General features: G+C 35.3%; 1 non-coding gene across 1 annotated transcript; it reads right to left on the bottom strand.

Moving 5' to 3' along the window:
• Positions 1-9,158: 9,158 nt before the first annotated feature.
• On the bottom strand, positions 9,159-9,265 carry LOC113833516. The gene has a single exon (XR_003481334.1). It is a non-coding gene; the product is annotated as a U6 spliceosomal RNA (small nuclear RNA).
• Between the last annotated feature and the right edge of the window lie 9,523 nt (positions 9,266-18,788).

The following is an 18,788-nucleotide window of genomic DNA, read 5'->3' on the forward strand; positions in this document are numbered from 1 at the left end:
GCAGTTCCTGTCTTGCGCATATACCCAAATAATGCATGTCCATACAAGGACATATGTTCAACCATGTTCATAGCAGAATTGTTTGTAATAGCCAGAACCTGGAAGCAACCTAGATGACACTCAACTGAAGAATGGATAGGGAAAATGTGGTACATTTATACGATAGAGTTCTACTCTGCAGAAAAAAAAGCGATAGAACCTTGAAATTCACAGGCAAATGGATGGAACTAGAAGAAACCATCCTGAGTGAGGTTACCCAGTCACAAAAATCAAACAAGGTATGTACTCACTCGTATATGAATTTTAGACATAGAGCAAATTATTACCAGTCTACAATCCTCTTCATCAAAGAAACTAGGAAACAGGAAATACTCTAAGGGAAAAATGCATGGACTCCAGGGAATGGGAAGGAGCAGGAACTCCGTAGCTAATTGGGACCATGGGGGTATGGTAGAGGGAGCTGCCAGAATGAGAGGAGGAGAAGAGGAGGGGAGAGGCAGAAATGTAGGAGCAGAAATTTTGAGTTGGGGGAAAATTGAGGAGAGCATGATGAGAGATACCATATCAGAGGGAACCATTATAAGTCCAAGGAGAGATCTGGTACCAGAGAGATTCCAGATATCTACAAGGATGACACGAACTGACAATCTAGGCAATAGTGGAGAGGATAACTTAAATGCCCTTCCCCTATAATGAGACCGATGATTACTTTTTATGCCATCCTAGAGCCCTCATCCAGTGGCTGATGGAAGCAGAGACAGACACCCACAGATATACACTGAACTGAACTCTGGAACTTAATTGCAGAGAGGGAGGAATGAAGATCAAAGGGGTCGGTTCCAGGCTGGTGAAACCCACAGAAACAGCTGACCTGAACAAGGGGAGCACATGGAGCCCAGACTCCTGTCTGGGAGACCAGCACAGTACTGATCCAGACCCTTGAACATGGATGTCAATTAGGAGACCTCCGCACTCGAGGGGGCCCCTGTTAGTGGATTAGTATTTTTCTCTGGTGTAAGAAGGGTCTTTGAGAGGCCATCCCACATGAAGGGATGCACTCTTGGCCTGGACACATGGGAGATGGCCCAGGCCCAGCCCAGGATCATGTGGTGGACTTTGGGGAGCCACAGTAAAGGGCCCTAGCCTGCCTGGGGAGTAGAGGGTAAATGGGGTGGCGAGCAGGTGGAGGGTTGGGGGAGAGGGTTGGAGGGAGGGGAGAAAGAGAGGGGAGGGATTGACATGTGAAGCAAGCTTTTTCCTAATTTGAACTAATAAAAGAAGAAAAAATTTTACCTAACTTGTTATTCCAGTCATAACATAAAGTGGCCATGATGGATTCTATAATATTATATATCGTGAATTCGCGAATTTATATATGATTTTGGATATATAGGTAAGGTGAAATACCTTCTGTATGTAACATGCACAAAAATTAAGATAATTCAAAGAGTGTCTCATAATGAGTTATTAAAACTAACTACTTACTAACAGTGGCATAAAGGTATGAAAATCATATATTTTAATAACTTGTATTCTGGTTTATTTCTTCAAGAAAATTTATTTTATCCCCTCACTTTAACTGTGTAATGAGGTGAAGATAATGGGTAATATTTTTTTATCTAAGTTACTAATGTAAAATGATAATAATGTAATTTAGAGAAAATATTACTAATAGAATTGAAGTAAAAAGGTTGAATATCAATTATTTTTTATTGTATAATTGGATAATAAAATGAACTACATATAATTTTGGAAATGTTTTGGCTTTTCATTATAGATATTTCATATAATAAATAATATGCCCAGATGTGTATTTGACACACAAACTTTAATGTTTTCAGATAGCTGTCAAGTGTTTACTCATAAAGTAACCACAGGATCCATATTCTTAGGGATAGCCATGACTAAAACTGGTGAAAATATCAATAAATGATCATCTACTCTTTCTTTTTCCAAAGTGTCTTCATATGAATGACAGCTCATAAGCTACACATTCTTATCAAAAACTTCAGTGAGCTTCCTTTCTCCAAATAAGTGCATTAGATTACTTTAAAATCAAAATGTCCTAGATGCTTCCATTTGATTCTCTTCCATCAAAGGTTTGTGTGTCTCATCAAAGTTAAAGAATTCAAAGACTATAATGAAAAAATGAGCACAATCGAAAGTAAACAGCCCACTCCTAAATGTTGATGAATATACAAATTTGATTTACATTGCCTGAATTTCCGGATACAGTTGTAGCTTTCTCATCTGATATGTCAAGATTAAAGTAAATAATAGAACAGACCAGTCTGTCCCTAAGTAATCAGTATTATGTAGCTTATACATGTCAGTGTTTTGTCATATTTGTAATGTTGATTTCTTTCTTAATAAGGCTTGCCCATCAAACACAACATTCCTTATCCCAGGTAATCAGCTCTTAAGGGCACCAGTCTGTAACATCCACTTGGCAGCAGTTTCTAATGTGATACAACAGGACAAGTGTAAAGCTGCACAGCGCTGAACATGTTCAGCAAAGGAAGCTGAACATCTTCAGCATTTTGTATTTCCATACTAGGAATCTGTGCATTTATCTCTGAAATGCTCCCAAACATGTTGCCTATTTGAAAAATCCAAAATAATTTTGCTTAAACAAACCTCAGAGTTTAGTGGCATTTGATTTTAGGTATGATTGGGGGTCCAGATCACATTGTTTACATAAATCTCTTGTCACAGAATTGTGATAATTGAAGGTGTTTTCTAAACATCATTTTATAGTTTTTTATTAATATTACTCATGATTGTTTGATGAGGGATTTATCTGGAGATATGATAGATCTTAAAATATAAATATACTGATGAGAAAACAATAAGAAAATATATAAATTCATTTAAGATAAAGGTAATTTTAGATTTTAAGAGAATTCATAAGTTTGAGGGGAAAGATTACAAAGTAAAGTGTTACCTCTGTTTGTAAAATATATTTGTGTCTTACTTTACTTTTCAAAAGTATTTTTAACATAAGTTGATAATCCTAATGCTAAAACCCATCCAATACATCCAGGGTGTTTGGCTAGAATTTGAAGCAATGGGTGGAAGCAAAGGAAATCTGTCTGCATTAATTTAGGGTTGCATGAAGTCAAGAGCCACATATCATAGGTGAAACAGCTTGGCCATCAGCAGGACACCAGGGACCAGATGTAAGAAGAAAATAATTACAGGGATCATTATGACAATTGGGCATGAGAAGAAAATTATAGGCTTTGGGAAAAGAAAATGTAGGTTCTAAATGATAGTTCAGGAGTCTGAAAGGAATCAGGAAAACATATAGATAGGGAAAGATTACTGGTAAGTATAATGAAACAGAATGCTGAAGAAGAAATTTGAAGTTAGAACACAATGAGATATGGGTAAACAATCAGTGATTGAAGGTTCTTACATTTCAAAACAAAGGTAAATGTTATTTTTCTTTTAAAATAGTTAATGTTTTTATTTATTTATTTATTAGTTCAAGTTAGGGAACAAACTTGTTTCACATGTAAGTCCCTTCTCCCTCTCCCCCCCACCCCATCCCTCTTCTCCCACCCCTAACTTACCCTCCACCACATCCACCCACCACTACCCAGGCAGGATAGGGCCTTCAACAGGGGCTCTGCAAAGTCCACCAAATCTTCCTGTGCTGGGCCTGGGCCCTTCCCCATGTGTCCAGGGCCAGAGTGTATACTTTCACATAGGATGGGCTCTCAAAGTCCCTTCTTGCACCAGGGAAAAATACTAATCCACTCCAAGGGGCTCCCTGGAGTGCAGAGGCCTCCTTATTGACATCCATGTTCAGGGGTCTGGATCAGTCTTGTACTGGCCTCCCAGACAGCATCTGGGGTCGATGTGCTCTCCCTTGTTCAGGCCAACTGTTCCTGTGGGTTTCTCCAACCTGGTACAGACCCCTTCGCTCTTCAACTAAATTCCAGATTTCAGCTCAGTGTATATCTGTGGATGTCTGTCTCTGCTTCCATCAGCCACTGGAGGAGAGCTCTAGGATGGCATAAAGAGGAGTCATCAATCTCATTTTAGGGGAAGGGCTTTTAGGTTAGCCTCTTCACCATTGCCTGGATTGTCAGTTCATGTCATCCTTGTAGATCTCTGGAGATATCCCTGGTTCCAGATCTCTTCTCAGACCTATAGTAGCTCCCTCTGATATGGTATCTCTCATCCTGCTCTCTCTCCTTTATTCTTCCCCCAACTCAATATTTCTGCTCCTCCATTTCCACTCCTCTACTCCTCTTCTCTTTCTCTTATTGTGGCAGCTCCCTCTCCCCTACCTTCATGCTCCCAATTAGCTCAGGAGTTTATGCCACTTCCCATTCCTGTGGTCTATTTATCCCTTACAGTCCTTCATGTTTCCTAGTTTCTTTGGTGAAGAGGATTATAGGCTGGTAATACTTTGCTCTATGTCTAAAATTCATATATGAGTGAGTACAGACAATGTTTGTCTTTTTGTGACTAGGTTACCTCACTCAGGATGGTTTCTTCTAGTTCCATCCATTTGCCTGTGTATTTCAAGATTCCATTGATTTTTTTTCTACTGAGTAGTACTCCATTGTATAAATGAACCACATTTTCTCTATCCATTCTTCAGTTGAGGGGCATCTAGGTTGCTTCCAGGTTCTGGCTATTACAAACAATTCTGCTATGAACATGGTTGAACATATGTCCTTATATAAACATGCATTATTTGGGTATATGCGCAAGACAGGAACTGCTGGATCTTGAGGTAGACTGATTCCCAATTTTCTGAGCAACCGCCATACTGATTTCCAAAGTGGCCTTACAAGTTTGCACTCCCACCAGCAATGGAGGAGTGTTCCTTTTTCTCTACATCCTCTCCAGCATAGACTGTCATGGGTATTTTTGATTTTAGCCATTCTGAGAGGTGTGAGGTGTTATCTCAGAGTTGTTTTGAGTTGCATTTCTCTGATGGCCAAGGATTTTGAGCACTTTCTCATGTCTTTCACCCATTTCAGATTCCTCTGTTGAGAATTCCCTATTTAGTTCTGCACCCCACTTTTTAATTTTATTGATTGGTGTTTTGGTGGCTAGCTTCTTTAGCTCCTTGTATATTTTGGAAATCAGTCCTCTGTCAGATGTGGGGTTGGTAAAGGTGTGTTCCCATTCTGTGGGCTGTCATTTTATCTTACTGACTGTTTCCTTTGCCTTGCAGAAGCTTCTTAGTTTCAGGAGGTCCCATTTATTATTTGCAGACCTCAATGTCTGTGTGTAATGTTCAGGAAGAGGTCTCCTGTGCCAATTTATTCAAGGTTATCTCCCACTTTCTCTTCTAGAAGATTCAGTGTGGCTGGATTTATGGTGAGATCTTTGTTCCATTTACACTTAAGTTTTGTGCATGGTGACAGGTATGGATATTTCTGTATGTCAGAATCCAATTGTGCCAGCACCATTTGTTGAAGATTCTATCTTTTTTCCATTGTATAGATTTATCACCTTTGTCAAAAATAAGGTGTTTGTAGGTGCCTGGGTTAGTATCAGGGTTTTCAATTTGATTCCATTGGTCTATCTGTCTATTTTTGTGCCAATACTAAGCTGTTTTCAGAATTCTGACACCATAGTAGAGTTTGAAGTCAGGGATGGTGATGCCTTCAGAAGATCCTTTATTGTAAAAGTTGTTTTGGTTATCCTGGGTTTTTTATTTTCCATATAAAGTTGAGTATTGTTCTTTCAATGTCTGTGAAAAACTGTGTTGGGATTTTGATGGGGATTGCATTGAATCTGTAGATTGCTTTTGGCAGGATTGCCATTTTTACTATGTTAACTCTACCTATCCAAGAGCATGGGGGATCTTTCCATTTTCTGGTATCTACTTTAATTTCTTTCTTTAAAGTCTCAAAGTTTTTATTGTACTGGTCTTTCACTTTTTTGGTTAGTGTTACTCCAAGATATTTTATGTTGCTTTTGGATATTGTGAAAGGTGATGTTTCCCTGATTTCTTTCTCATTGGATATATCATCTGTAATATAGTAGGGCTAATGATTTTTTTGGGTTAATTTTGTATCCTGCTACCTTGCTGAAGGTGTTTACAGCTGTAGGAGTTCCCTGTTAGAGTTTTTCGGGTCACTAATGTAGATTATCATGTCATCTGCAAATAGTGTAAGTTTGACTTTTTCCTTTCCAATTTGTATCCCTTTGATCCCCTTTTATTGTCTTATTGCTTTAGCTAGAACTTCAAGTACAACATTGAAGAGGTATGGAGAGAGTGGACAGCCTTGTCTTGTTCCTGATTTTAGAGGAAACGCTTTGAGTTTCTCTCCATTTAGTTTGATGTTGGCTATTGGTTTGGTGTTTATTGCGTTTATCATGTTTAGATATGTTTCTGTTATTCCTGTTCTCTCCAAGATCTTTATCATGAAGGGGTGTTGGATTTTGTCAAAGGCTTTTTCAGTGTCTAGTGAGATGATCATGTGTTTTTCCTTTTTCAGTTTGTTTATATGGTGGATTACGTTGATGGATTTTCATATGTAGAACCATCCTTGCATCCCTGGGATGAAGCCTATTTGATCATGGTGGATGATTTTTGTGATATGTTCTTGGATTCAGTTCCCCAATATTTTATTGAGTATTTTTTCATCAATGTTCATGAGGGATATCTGTCTGTAGTTCTCTTTCTTAGTCTTATCTTTGTGTGGCTTGGGTATCAAAGTGATTGTAGCCTTGTAGAAAGAGTTTGGCAATATCCCTTCTGCTTCTATTGTGCAGAACTGTTTGAGGAGTACTGGAATTAGAACTTGTTTGAATTTCTGGTAGAATTCTGCAGTGAAGCCATCTGGCTCTGGGCTTTTTTTGGTTGGGAGGCTTTTGATGACTGCTTCTATTTCATTACGGGTTATAGGTCGATTTAAACTATTTATCTGATCTCGGTTAAATTTTGGTAAGTGATATTTATCCAGAAAACTGCCCATTTCTTTAGATTTTCGAATTTTTTGGAGTACAGGTTTTCAAAGTATGACCTGAAGATTCTCTGGATTTCCTCAGTGTCTGTTGTTATATCTGCCTTTTCATTTCTGATTTTGTTAATTAGCATGCTCTCTGCCTTTTGGTTAGTTTGGCTAGAGGTTTGTCTATCTTTTTGATCTTCTCAAAGAACCAATTCTTTGTTTCATTGATTCTTTGTACTGTTTTCCTAGTTTCTACTTTGTTGATTTTGGCCCTCAGGTTGATTATTTCCTGGCATCTACTCCTCCATGGTGAGTTTTCTTCTTTTTGCTCTAAAGCTTTCAGTTGTTCTGTCAATTCTCCAATGTGACTTTTCTCCAGTTTCTTCATGTGGGCACTTGGTGCTATGAACTTCCCTCTTAGCACTGCTTTCAGGGTGTCCTATAAGTTTGGGTATGTTGTGTCTACATTCTCATTAAATTCTGGGAAGTCTTTAATTTCTTTTTTTTTATTTCTTCCTCAACCCAGAAATGTTGCAATTGGTGTTATTCAATTTCCATGAGTATGTTGGTTTTCTGCAATTTGTATTGCTGTTGAATTCTAGCTTTAGTGCATTGCGAACTGATAAGATACAGGGGTTTATTTCAATTATTTTGTAAGTGTGGAAGTTTGCTTTGCGGCCAACTATGTAGTCCATTTTAGAGAAGGTTCCATGTGGTGCTGAGAAGAAGGTATATTCTTTTGTGTTTTGATGGAATGTTCTATAGATATTTGTTAAACCCAGCTGGGTCATAACTTCTGTCAGATCCTTTGTTTCTTTTTAAGTTTCTCTCTGGTGGTCCTGTCTATTCATATAAGGGGGGGCGATGAAGTCTCCTACTATAAGTGTTTGTGGTTTTATGTGTGGTTTGAGCTTTAGTAATGTTACTTTTACAAATGTGGTGCCTTCTCATTTGGGGCATAGATGTTCAGGATTGAGACTTCATCTTGATGGACATTTCCTGTGATGAGTATGAAATGCCCTTCTTCAACTCTTTTGATTGATTTTAGTTTAAAGTCTATTTTTTAGATATTAGTATTGCTACACCAGCTTGTTTCTTGAGCCTATTTGATTGGAAAATCTTTTCCTATTCTTTTACTCTGAGGTATCGCCTGTCTTTGAAGTTGAGGTGTGTTTCTTGTAAACAGCAGAAGGATGGATTCTGTCCTCATATTCATTCTGATAGCCTATATCTTTTTATGGGTAAGTTAAGACCATTGACATTTAGAGATATTAATGGCCATTGTTTGTTGGTTCTTGTTTGTTTTGGATTTATTGTTGGTGGTGTCATTGTGGATTTCACCCTCCTGTTTCTTTTTGTCTTTGGTAAAATTAGATTATCTATTGCCTGTGTTTTTGGGAGTGTAGTTATGTTCCTTGGGTTGGAGTTTTCCTTCCAGAACCTTCTGTAGTGCTGGATTTGCGGATATGTATTGTTTAAATCTGTTTTTGTCATGGAACATCTTGTTTTCTCCATTTAAAATGATTGAAAGTTTTGCTGGGTACAGTAGTCTGGGTTGACATCCATGCTCCCTTAGTGCTTGTAGGGTATCTATCCAAGACCTTCTGTCTCTAAGAGTTTCCATTGAGAAGTCAGGTGTGATTATGATTGATTTGCCTTTATATGTTACATGGCCTTTTACCTTTGCTGCTCTTAATATTTTCTCGTTATTCTGTAGATTTGGTGTTTTGATTATTATGTGTTGAGGGGACTTCTTTTTGTGGTCCAGTCTGTTTGGTGTTCTGTAAGCTTCTTGTACTTTCCTAGGCATATCCTTCTGTAGGTTGGGGAAGTTTTCTTCTATGATTTTGTTGAATATGTTTTCTATACCTTTGATCAGTGTTTCTTCACCTTCTTCTATACCTATTATTCTTAGATTTGGTCTTTTCAAGGAGTCCCATATTTCCTGGATATTTTGTGTTAGGGATTTGTTGGACTTGAGGTTTTCTTTGGTTGATGAATGTATATCCTCTAGCAAGTCTTCAATAGCTGAGATTCTCTCTTCCATCTCTTGAATCTATTAGTTATACTCACATCTTTAGTTCCTGATCTTTTATCCAGCCTTTCCATTTCCAGCATGGCCTCATTCTGTGTTTTCTTTATTTTGTCTGTTTCAGCATTCATGCTTTGAACTGTTTCAAGAACTTCCTTCACTTGTTTGGTTGTTTTTTCTTGGTTTTCTTTAGATTCTTTAAAAATATGGAATGCTTCATGAATTTGCGTGTCATCCTTGTGCAGGGACCATGTTTATCTTCTCTGTATCGTTCCAATTTTAGTATATGTGCTGCCGAAGCGAGCACAATGTTGTTTTTGATACTGTAAAATTAGTGCATATTAATAACCTCAGTGGGGTAGAAGTATAATAATACAGTCACCAAATCAACTAACATAGTAATTACATTCAGTATGGAAATCAACGTACAACCTTATGTCAGTTAAAATAATAAAGCAAAATAAATTATTTAGTGTGAACAAAATACCCTACAAAACATTTGTTTATTTTTCTGTTCTATGTTACAGGAAATGTAGTCCTTGAACTTTGTATTTAATCACACAGGCCTTGCTTTTGGATTTAGGAAGATGTTTGTTCTTCTCATCAATGTAGATGATGATTTTCATTCATCTGAATGGAACTGAAATTATGTGTTAAATTTAACAGCACACATTTTCTAATGACCCAGGCCTGTCTACCTAGGGTTAAGTGGATAGAACATTGACAGGGGGTGGTGGTAAGTGGTACATTTAATGAGAACAAGCACAAAATTTAGGACCCATATGGAAAGTGGTGATATCTAAGAATAAGTGAAATTTTAAAGGAAAGTACCGTCAAATGAAAACAATCATCATTTGTATAGATAGGGAATTATTCAGAAAAAGATGTGTAATAAATAACTCCATTCACATATCAAGGTCAAAAGTAAAGGTTTGTATTTTGTAGTTGATATAATTATCTTCAAAGAATATCCAAGAATCTCAGTGGTTGTCTAAATTGTAGAGAAATATTTATATTCTCATATATTTAGAGTACTTCAGAATTTTGTTATGTTACAAAATCTATATTGATAGTATTAACTTCCCAAAATTTTATGTTATACATTTATATACTATCTAATATATTATATATAAATATTACTATATTTATATACTATATAATATTTATTTTTAATATATAAACTATATGCCATACTTTAATGTGTTTCATGGTTGTTCTATACATGCACACATATACTTAGGTATAAGGTTTCATTTGTGAATTTGACAATTAATAGCATTAATAAACAGCAAAATAGAAGAATTATAATTAAACACATCTCATTCTCAGCATTTTCTTCTTTTATGCATCCTCTTCTTCTTATAGTGCAAACTGATACAGTACCTGATTTGCAGAGATGAAAAGAGACAAATGATAGGCACTCTGACATAGCGTGTGAGTACTACAAACTTTCTATTAATAGTTTTGAAAGGAAGATGTCTAATTCAGGTCATCTTGGATCATTATGTAGTGAAGATAAGGTAGCATGTGAAGCAAGGTGAAGATGATTTCCATTTTAGTTCACATGGAGTAAGATATCATCATTTCTCAGAACAGCATGCAATTTAGAACAAAAGACCTTGATTCCTCTTACTACTTTCAGACCTCAAATTTCTAAACTGAAAACTCTTAACAACAAATCCACACATAAAGGAAGACTGCTATGCAGGGTTAGTGAGGCCAGAAAAGGAACAATGAGAGTTCAGTAGCTCACAAAGAGAGTAATTGACCATGTCTTGCCAAACCTAAACCAAGGTAAGAACAGACAGCAGTGAGTGACTGCTCGTTTTATTCCAGCAGTATTGATACATATAACACTGAGAAATACATTTGAGTCAGAGAGTTCCTACAAAATCCAAAAGACTTGTTTTCAGAACTAAAAATCAGGGCACTGAAGCCTGTGTGGAGGAAGTGAGAGCAAAGAGAGTTAATATCCTCAGCCAGTATTTCATTGATAATGTTCTAGATTACTTCAGTACTTATATCAAGACTGTCCAACACAATGGAGCAGGAAAAGGAGAAGGAAGTCTCAATGAGAACAGAATGAGATATGGAACAAACATGTTAAAATATTACACAGATACACATAGTTAATATTCTTTCTTTAAATTTTTTCTCATAGCCACATTATAGTGGCTTTAGTTAAAAATTAGGATGCCTAAAATATAATAAAACAGTATGTTTCTAACAACTGAATTAAATATGACTTGAATTAATGACTGCCTGTCTACACACAGCAGGATTCTGTGTGTGTGTGTGTGTGTGTGTGTGTGTGTGTGTGTGTGTGTGTGTGTGCATGCATGGGTGCACGTGCCAAAACACAGGTACAGCAGCCAGAGGACAACTTGCAGGAAACTTTGTCTCCTTCAAATATGGATCCCAAGGATTGATTTTAGGGCTGATAGACTAGTGACTTTATCAGCTGAGCCATCCTGTCAGTAATTTCCATATATTCATCCATTTAATATATATATAATATATATATTATATATGTATATATATATATATATATATATATATATCTTCATTTTATAAAATGCCATATATTTTTAGCATTACTGTTCATCTTGAAATAAGGAAATTAAAACTCAGGCTTAGGACAGGAGAGAGGGCTCAGCAGGCAAAAGAACTTGCTGCTCTTATAGAGGTCTCAGGTTGGTTCCCAGAACACACATAGTGACTCACGATCACCTGTGTTATAACTCCAGTTCCAAGTGATTCAATGCTTTCTTCTGATGGTAGACACAAGGTTCACACATAGTGTACATAAATACAAAGATGCTAAGCACTTGTACACATAAAATAAAATGTATCTTAAAAATAGATGCTCAGACTTAAACAGCTTTCTAGAATGTATATCATGAATATATTCAGAAAACTGAGACTTGAGGCCAGGTTGCCTTGACTTATACCTGCTATATTTAATCATCCTGAAACCCCAACAACAATTTGATGGAAGATCCTGCATAAAAGATTACAGACTAAGGTGCTGTATATTATATTATATATTATACACCCATTATTAAGCTGAAATGTGAAGAGGTTTGGAAAAATGCAAAGTACCCTACTCACTTTATCTTTGGTTCTGGGACCTTGAGCATTCTGTAATCTATTATGTCACATTTATTTTGTACGAGCAGCTTCTACGGTTTGCTTTCTGCCTAGTTCATGCATGGAACCTAGTTAATAAGTAAATTGCATCACTTAATACCCTGACTATGAAGCACAGCCCTCTGTAGGAGAAGCCACAGGTTTATAAGCACAACATTGTGCTCTTGAAAAAATATGGGTGGAAAACCCTAATGTGATGTCACATTTCACAACCATGTTTTAAATAGTGAACTTGCCTTATTCTTATCCACAGATATTTACAACATATTTCTAAGTACATGACACTATTTGAGAAAATTGAAAATTATCGAAATTGTATGTGCTCAATATGACTCATGCAATCTTGAAGAGGTGCCAGTCAACTAACTCTACAATTATAATTAATTTATACTATAGGTAATTTAAAAATGAGATATAACTTTATAACATACCATAGACATATAAAAGCAAATCTAATTTAAGTGTCTGCTTATGTGACTGCAAAAAGAGCTTGAGCTAGTTTCATACTATTCAGCATAAGCAGAGAAATGGTATTGATACATGCCAATTTTCTGCAGCACTCTTCAGATTTTAAATCATGTAAATTTTTAATCAATAATTCTTTTAAAAGTCTACATTCAATTAGCCCATCCCCAGTACATACATCTACACAACACATCTTCCCTCTGTGGCTGATGGAACATTGCTTAAGAGTAAAATACTCTTCTTTCTAATTAAAATAAAAAACACAGAAAAATAAATAAAAACATTTTTAGAGAAAGAAAAAAAAAGTGGGTGGGAAGATTGCAAGAGCCAGAATCTCCAGAAGTCTATTGTGAGATACCCTTTCTTAGAAATGGCTGCATAAACACAACTGGAAAAATCAATGGAAATATCAGTGGAGTGGGGAAAATTTTGCATGTTCCCACCAATTGACAAAGAATCATAGACAATTAATGACTGCTATGATAAAGAGAATTACCATTTCCAGGAATGAGGTCCCTTATTGTCTAATACAGAGTTGTAACCCCTGAAACCACATATACACAAACAACAAAAACAGACTCAGATGGATATATTTATATCATATATACATATCCTTATATATACATATATGTGTATATATTTATGCATGTATATATGTAATAATAATCAAAGAAAAAGAAGCTATGAATATGAGAATGTGAGAAAACATGAGAGGGGTTTTAGGGAGAAATGATATAATTCTATTGCAGTGAAAATATATATTTAGAAATAGAACAAAATTCCTAACATATAACAAAAGAAAAAGTCTATATATTTTAATAAATTAAGTTCCATAAGACAAATTACTATTTTGTTCACAACAGAATTCATGCCCTAGATCTATAAAGCATTGGATATATGAAGAAATAGAAATTAAGTAAATTCTTTTGCTAAGTAACTAAACTTAAAAGTATATCCAGAAATCTTGGTAGATATTCCTATGAGCTCTACATATATATTAAACTTCCTTAAATGTATAGCATTGGTATTCAAAAGGGATAATAAAACTAAAAAAATTCAAAATTTGCTATTGTTTTATATAAATATTACCCTTTTGTGACAGAGTAGTGGCAGGACTCTAATGGGGTGATCAGCTGCTACCATATTGGATCTGAGGTCCATTGGATAAACAAAAACACTTGCTTAATATTATACGTAAGTCCAGTCTAAGTCTCATGCTTGAAACTGTCTGTGTCTTAGGGGCAACTTAATACTGATGCTTAGCTTAATCAGCACAGCATCAAACTACCTTCTAAATATCTGTTTATACCCATAGACAAGCACTAACTACAACCTTAATCATAGAAGTCTTCCCTTGTAGTTAATGTGGGTAAATGCAAGGCCCATGGAAGCCAAAACTGAGCATGAAAGACATTTGAGGGCTCAGCCCTAAACAGGATACATTAATGCCACAATACATTCAGGTTGAGGGAACATTTCAGAAGATTTGGTAGAAAGAATGTAAGAGCCAGAAAAGGGGAAAAGAAGTCCTAACTGATATCATCCAAGTATGATATGGCCAAGGCAATCTTGAACATTCAGCAAACATGTGTCATTGCACTGGGATCAAGGAAGGAGCTCACAGTGCCCTACCACTTATTGTTCTATTTCTATGCTCTCTCTCTCTCTCTCTCTCTCTCTCTCTCTCTCTCTCTCTCTCTCTCTCTCTCTCTCTCTCACACACACACACACACACACACACACACACACACAAGAAATGAGTATGCTAAATAGGAAGGGTGGTTGGCAAGGCAGAAGAAAAATAAATGAGAATAGGGGTTAGTGTAATCAGAATACATTATATACATGTATGAAACTGTCCAAGAACAAAATATATTAGTAAAAACACTAACAAATGATATATCACACCATATTAATCTTGTAAGATAATACCACATTCAAGGAACTAGGTCTCTTGAGTACTTACCACTTGTCAATAACAACAAAAAGGCAGCACCGACCTTATGAAGGTTACTTTATAGTAGTGGAATAAAAGTAAATGGTTTATAGCCATGTATAGTTAAAATTACAACCTATTTGAAAAAGATAAAGATAAGTCAAGTTTGAGCCACAACTTTGTTTTAAAAATTGTGGTTTGGGTACTATAAGAAAACACTATAAAATGTATGTTTTATAAAGAACAGTAGACATTCAATTCTTATAGTTTTGAAAGGTGGAAAGTCCAAGATAAAGTGCTGGGTGGTTAATTCTTAACGAGCCCATTTCCTGGATTGGTTACACTTGCAATTCTGTATTGTTCTGACTTTGTAGAGTTACAATTATTTCTCTCTGTCCTTTTTACAGAGTGACAAATTCCATTATGATCCTCATGACCTCATCAAAATGTATTTATCTTCTCAATGGCCCATTTTCAAATACCATGGAAGTGTGAACTAAGATGTTGATCTGGGAATTTGGTAAGGACATAATCAATTGTACTGAATGTAACAAAGGACATAATTTATACTTCACAAAAGGAAGAGAAAGTTAAGATAGCTTAGTTGAGAGAGTACCCTGAACTTACATAATGATACACACAAAAAGTAGAATTAGACAGAAAATTGAATAAGGAGACATTTGTGGTTATTGCAGAGACAATATACAAAAAATTTGTGTAATAAACGTGAAATATGAGATTAATTTAAGAAATACTGCAAACTATAAAATGTTAAATTCCTGCAAATTTCTAAGAAATCTATTGTGTATACTTAAATCATCTTCCTAAACAAACTAGATCAAATCACTTTTCTTTGTTGAAAATATGAAAAATGATTGATTCTAATCATTTATATTTCTAACTTGTGTAAATGAACTTAGTGTGAAGTGGGTATGGTTGACAATATCAAAACAAGGAAAGATATCAGAGTTATTTCTAGAAAAAACAATTGGATGGAGACATAAATTATTTTTCCAACCTAATACTATTACCCAATTACTTTGATCTTTAACAATTAATTAGAAATATTTAAAAGGTGCTAATAAATAAACAAAAGCGAGTTATTAGCACTTATCAAATAATGCTTAAATCAATTTCTCTACTTGAAAAAAATTTCCCCTTGCTCTTTTTCAAATTCTTAAACTTTTGTTCCCTTAGTTATTGTTACATATAATATCTATTAGTAAAATTGTTGTTATGTAAAAATATCTATTAGTAAAACACCAACAATGAGTATATTGTGTCATATTAATCTGGAAAGATACACATACTCAAGAAACTGCAGGGTCTTAAGTACTTATCACTGGCCAATAACAAAAAAAGAAGACCCAACTACTTTATAGTAGTTGAACAAACTGTGAGTGTGTGTGTGTGTGTGTGTGTGTGTGTGTGTGTGTGTGTGTGTGTGTGTGTATACACACAAATTCCTAAATATACAAGTATAATTTTCTCAATCTGTATAATGTCACTTGTATATATGTTTTCAAAGATGACACATTAGTATTGGATTATCAATTGGTGAATTTTCATGCTTGATTATGTCTTATTTTATGATGATTTCATTGGCAGTTTGAATGGAGACTGTAACTAAAGATATAGCACTATGTATTTGAAATTGTCTAGTTTAATATTTTTAAAATATTTACTGGATTTTTAATGGTGTGTTGTGTGTGGATATATGTGAGAGCTCATACATGTTAATTGTAGGTGCCTGTGTATGTTTGATCCAGAATATGATGTCCCATCCCCAGGAGCGAGAGTTATAGGCAGTTTTGAACTACCACAAGTTGATAAGGCAAGCAGAAAGCAAATCTGATGCAAAGGCAATACACACTCTTGACCACTGAGATGTGTCTATAGCCTCTAATTAATATTTTGAAAATTAAAAATGTCCTTTCCTGTATTTAAAAGGTATTTAAGGTACCATAAAGCATGCTATGTGTGTGTGAATGTGTGCCCACTTTATAGTTACATAAAGTAGACAAAAATGTTGTATATATGAAGATATAAGCAGGTTTACACATGCTTGTATAACTTAAATGTTTCTATAACATAAGATTCCAGTGGGATGATATCTTGAACAAACTGTGCTGTATAATCTACTATTCCTCAACTCAATGTGAATAAGAGAAATCAAAACAGGTAGGAAAAGCAGAAACTTATGAATGAGATGAAAATATATTCAAAGAGGAGCCTGGAGAAACATCATTAACATGACCATCTAAATGTCCTTTAACTGACAAATGGATGATGAAAAATTTATATATATATGTATATATATATATATATATATATATTCCATATATTTACAAATATATGGAATAATACTCGTCTGTAAAGAAATATGCAATCATGAAATTTGCAGTTTAATGTCTAGAACTATAATAGATCATATTGAGTGAGACAACAAAGTGGCATGTTCTCTCTCACTGGAGAATTTTAGTGCTACATTGTCAGATGTGAGTACATGTCTTAAATGAACTGTTCAAAGTACAGAAGGAAAGGGGATGGTTGTCAAGTTAGGGCAGCTAGGGAGCAATATAGAGGTAAAGAACAGGGTACACCTTATCTGATCAGGGAAGTGAAAAGGGAGTGAGCTCTTTAGGGAACTAAAGTTCCCTAAAGTGAAGAAGTGAGAAAGGTAAAATAAAAATAACAATGTCTGAAAAAGTTACATGAAATTATAATATTAACTATCTAAAAAATATTTAATACAAGTAATTCTCTACATAAAGATATGCATGTGGTTTTAATGAGTGTTTACTATTTGGACTGATAATGCTCCCTCCAAGAATCAAAAACTACCTAACAAAACCCCCAATACCATACATGAGAAGCATCTTTTGACTTGTTGTTCAGGGCAGTGCAAGAGACTCTGTACACATATAATCTATTGCTATTGCTCTTGATTACCCCTCAGAGGTTGAAAGTAACTTGCTATAAGACACTGCACTTCAGACACAAGGTCCAGAGGACAGTGATTGAAACTGACTTGAATGACTCCCCTCTGAAAACTAGTCTTCATGGTACCAAAAACACCTTCCAAAGGAGGAAATCAACTAAGAATACTACTCAGCTATGACACCTATGAACCATAACTACCAGCATGGCACAATAATCCTACAGGTGTAGTAGTGACAATAATCATATGTTGGTGATAACCAACAGACCCTAATTGGACTTAAGACATGATCAACAACAAGTAAACCATGCCAGGTACAAGAAAACTAGCCAACTACCCAGGACTAATAAAGTCATGGATCTTGGAGGAGAACCAACAAACAAGTTTGGTAAGCCATCACAACTCCTAACTACTTCCTAAATATTTATCCTTATAAGAATAGATATATTTAGTCTGTACTGCATCAAGGAATATTCTCTTTGCAGCAGATGGAGATCATAGTAGAAAACAATAGCCAATCAAAGTACAGAATTGTAGAGTTCATTCTCAAGGACTACATCTATAGTACAACTCTCACACCTCAGGCTTTATTGTGGAAAAGGCAGGGAGAGATTGTAAATGCCAGGAAGATTGCTGTGAGATTGTGTTTTCTAATAGTGTCAGAGGCTACATCTGTAAAATTTCACCAACATGAATTCCTAAACATGAGCTGATCAAGGACAACAATAGACATGCCAAAGTGAATGGGTGAAATCTGATGTGGCCTCAACCCCACAAAAAGAAATGTAGACAATTAAGGAATACTGAGGGAGAAGTATTCTTTTTCAGGGAAGATAACATACATTGGTTAGTGCCAAATCTCTGAAAACATACATATGAGTATTATAGAGATTGAGTATATTATATTTGGGAACATATGTGTGCACAAATATATGCATATGTGCATGTAGCAAGTAATAAAAATCATGAATTTGAAAGAACAATGAGGAATATATAACAGGGTTTGGAGGAAAGAAATAGAAGTAATTTGATTATAAACTTGACAAAAGAAGCAAAAGTGCCAATAAAGGTACATTTCAAAAAGAAGAAAAGTCTTAAGGGACTGTGATCAAACAGGAACCTGGAGAAACACGAACTTTATTAATGTAACAAGAGATTATGTGGGATAATTGTTAATGTGGGTGGTAGAAATAATGAGAGATGAAGATGAGTGTCCACAGGAACCATCTATATCACTTTGGATTGATACATATTTAGCCTTCCCATTAGAAAGAATTAAGAGGTGAACAGTATTTTTCATGCAGAGGCTTCCATGTGTCTAGTTTTTGTATCTTTAGT

Source organism: Cricetulus griseus (genome assembly GCF_003668045.3).
Source record: "Cricetulus griseus strain 17A/GY chromosome 1 unlocalized genomic scaffold, alternate assembly CriGri-PICRH-1.0 chr1_0, whole genome shotgun sequence".
NCBI classification, from domain to species: domain Eukaryota; kingdom Metazoa; phylum Chordata; class Mammalia; order Rodentia; family Cricetidae; genus Cricetulus; species Cricetulus griseus.